Here is a 3,853-nt window from a genome sequence, read left to right as displayed (position 1 = left end):
AGAAGTTTATATTAGACAATTAAAAATGTATAAATTTGGTTATTATAAATATTTTTTTTAATGTTTAACATCACAAATTTTATTTCACTCCATTAGTTATTTTACCTCAACACATTTCCCTTCTTAAGTATTTTTTACTCCAATAATTACCTTTATTTTTTTTTTCATTTCCCTCCCAAGTATTTTCAGGGTTAGCTCCAGAATATTTTAGTCCAAAAACTTGTTACCGCTTAAGTGTTACGACAGAACAAAAAAAGACCAAACTCTTAAACTTTCTCTCGAAACTCAGTGTCTTCTTCTCGGTCATGTTATCTGGTCCTTTCTTCATGGCTCACACCGGAAAAACCTATAATCGTCGTCGTCCATGGCCACCGAAGTTGAATCTCCTGGGTACGTTTTGCATACCCCCCTCTTTGATTTGGGTTTTTTGATTAGGGTTTCGATTTTTCCTCACTATCCCTTTGTGTTATAGGGTTTCGATTTTGTAGACTATCTGTTTATGTATCAATGTGTCTCGATTAGGGTTTCAGTTTGATTTCGAGTTTCTCTCCTTCGTCTCTGTATATCCAAAATTATTTTGTTTCTTATCTTTTTCTCTTAGACGTCTCTGCACCGTTTCTCTAAGGAAGAAGAAGCCTCCCAGTTCTCTCGGCAAAGATGCTCACAAGTACACACCCTAAGGTTTTTAATTCTTAGATCAAGTGTTCGTACGATTCATATTTAGTTTGTTTCGGTCTCAAAAGTATTTCTTATAGTGTGTTTGATTGGAAATTTGACAATTTTATATATTAGCAAGATGCTTTATATTCAGTTAAAAGAAGGTTCGAGCTTCAGAAAATAGTGGCTGCTTTCCTCAACCTTAAAGCTCGATGAGCATCTTCTCAGTCGCCTTGTATCACGTTGTAAGCTGTGAACATTTTTAACAAGATTAAATCCTAAAGTCTCTACCTTTTTTATCTATAAGAGTAACAGTTAGTTTCCTTTGAGTTTGTTTTACAGTAACCGGTACCATAGTTCCAAGGATTATACTTGTCTTTGCTGCCCTTGCCGTTAGTGATTCAAATGGCTTCAATTCTGACCCAGATGTTTTTAGTTGTTTATCTTGTGCCCCTTGTTTTCTATCTGATTTCAACCACCTTAGTAGGCAGTTATTGATAATTTTCCCTTTTTTGCAGATCGTGAACCTGTGTCAATGCTCTCCATAGAAGAATCTCTCTACTAAATAAAATAAAGGAGTCAGGTTCTAGGGAGCTATGCTTCTTGAGTTCGAAGCAAATAAAGAAGTCAAGTTTTCCTAAGCGACTCAGGACAAGCTGCTCCACAGCTATATCACTGGCATATAAAGCATCCAGAGAGTCACAGACAAGTCCAATACTTTTTCATCAGAGTTCTCCATACCAATCATGACACGCATCCTTGACTTCACAGGTACTCTCTCATTCTACTCTGTTTGACAGCCTATGATTCTCTTTCAAACACCGTATCTAATTGTAGTTTTTTCTCTTCTCTCATTTCTGAATCAGAAGGCTAATTGTGGTTTTGTCTCTCTTCTCTTATTGCAGACAAACTTGCACAGAAGATCACTGAAGCGGTTAAGTTCATTGTTGTTTAACAACACTTCTCCAAGCGGTTAAGTTCATTGTTGTTAACATTTGATTAGTCCTATATTTTGTAATGACACTATGATATTGTTATGCTAATCTTAAATATTTGGTCATTTGATTTGTTGTTTTTTTCTGTTGGCAAGTGTTCATGTATTAACAATTCTTTTGCCACGACACTAGATAAAACCCTTGTTCGAAAACGCGGTTAACGCTGCCGAAAACGCGGCGGTTATACGCTGCACGGGAACATACCGTGGCGATTATGCTAAATTCGGTTGATTGTACGGAACTGTTCCAAAACTTGAATTTTTTGGATATTTTGAAGTCCATAATCCTTCAATATAGTGTAGATCTATAGCTTCAAGGTGTAAACAACAATTAAAAAGCAATAAATTAAAGGATTTAACGAAACTTTTTATCGCGGCTGCTAAATATTGCAGAAACAGCTAACCCTTAATATTTGGGACAGAGGAAGACGATGAGAATATTACCATATTGCCACTCCTAAAAAAATAAATAGCAAAAATGAAGATGTCGGCCTTCGAACTCAGGACCTGATGCGAATGACTCACGAAAACACCCACCAGACTACACGCGATCTTTCTGTTTTCATATATGTTACTAAATATATTCAAAATTAATCGCCGATTAATCTTGGAATAATCTCCGCTTTTCTCATTACGCACTAGGCCTAACCCGAGCGCACGCGTAACACCTAGCGAGTTTCCGAACAAGGGATAAAACTGTGGCCATTGCTATACTCGAATACAACATTTTAGGCACAAAATTTGTAGCTGAATCTATAGCTACATTAGCTACAAAATTACTGAGCATATATCGTAGTTAAACTCTGTAGCTATACTTAGCCACGCAAAATCCCTCGCTAAAAGCGTTGCTAATGAGCAACAAAAATTGTAGTAGCTATGTCGTCGCTATCAGCTACGGCTTGTGACGGCTTGTGCTCTCGCGAATCCGTTGCGAACTGGCTACGAATTGGCGACAGATTGTAATTAGCGTCGGTGCTGAGGCCAGGACTTCCATCCATCGCCAACTGTCGCCTATTGCATTTTAGCGACATATTTTCTATTCTAGCTATAAATAAATCCATGGCTAATTCACTTGTTTCTTGTAGTGATCTCACCGGATCTAGAACCATCTTCAATTGTTTCAACAGTCTCCGTGGTGGGTTTTCCAATTCCAGAATTTTCAAAAGAAGATCGCTTGTCTTTCTCAGCCTGAAGCTCCTCGCCAAGTAAGTGATCCACCCGATTTTGGAGAGTAATTATTTTTCAAATATATCTTAAATAATTTGATGGTTAATATAATTCATATATATATATATATATATATTTGAATTATAATAATACAACAAATTAATTTTAATTTAATATTTTCTGAAAAATGAACTAGTGCTATAGTTAAAAGTATTAATTGACGAATATGTTATATATCATATCATTTTGATTGGTTTTATATCCAACCACAATATGAGAAATCAACAAATTATAAAAAAAATTAAAAACCATCAATCTATCACAAATGTTAAATATTATAAATCAAATAAACATCCATACAGACACATATTTATGCAGCTATTACATTAATTTCATATGTCTATTATATTAAACAAATATCTGTTTAAATGTACGGATCAAGCTCTAGTGTATCATTTGCAAAATTCAATATAGCATCTGTAATTTTGGCATTTATTAAAACTTTGTAACATAGCATCATTAGGTTCAAAAACTATTGGGCTAAAGTTTACAAACTATATTTCTAAACAAAATAGCACTTTTTAGTAAATGTTAAATGGAATGGAACATGATAAAGTAGAATACTAACAAAATATATCGCATTACATATATGTCTATGTAGAATAGAACAAGAATTTATCAATGGAATAGTAAGGCCAGTTAATTCCACTTCATGCGTATGTGACTTCTATGTCTGTTGCATCACTGCTAGTAGGATCTTTGATACAGTGCAACACATGCATGTCATTCTCTGATCAAATTTAAGTAAGTAGTAACTGATACATAGTATGGTCCTTCTATTAAATAGTATGGACACCATATACATCGTATAGTCGACGACTTCATCTTCTTCACCTTCTCCTCTTTTGCATACATGGTGATACATATTTACGGGTCTACCATCCTTATTTTTCACCATCATATAAAGTCGACAAGCCATTATCTCTTCTTCTTTTTATGACACAGCCACATATTTACTGGTCCACCGTCAAACAT

The 3,853-nt window shown here is 34.9% G+C and overlaps 1 long non-coding RNA gene across 4 annotated transcripts; it reads left to right on the top strand.

Annotated features, from left to right (window-relative positions):
- The first annotated feature begins 254 nt into the window (after positions 1–254).
- LOC106293709 lies at positions 255–1,728 on the top strand. 4 transcript variants are annotated; one of them, XR_001260605.1, is made up of 5 exons: positions 255–390; positions 602–681; positions 793–902; positions 1,176–1,428; positions 1,563–1,728. It is a non-coding gene; the product is annotated as an uncharacterized LOC106293709 (long non-coding RNA). The 4 variants fall into 4 exon arrangements; XR_001260606.1 differs by having other exon boundaries at positions 812–902; positions 1,563–1,727; XR_001260604.1 differs by having other exon boundaries at positions 602–902.
- Positions 1,729–3,853: the final 2,125 nt, after the last annotated feature.

The sequence above is a fragment of the Brassica oleracea genome, chromosome C5, assembly GCF_000695525.1.
Source record: "Brassica oleracea var. oleracea cultivar TO1000 chromosome C5, BOL, whole genome shotgun sequence".
In the NCBI taxonomy this organism is placed as follows: domain Eukaryota; kingdom Viridiplantae; phylum Streptophyta; class Magnoliopsida; order Brassicales; family Brassicaceae; genus Brassica; species Brassica oleracea.
The sequence above is the reverse complement of the archived record's forward strand: the minus strand, read 5'-3'. Positions and strand labels throughout refer to the sequence as shown.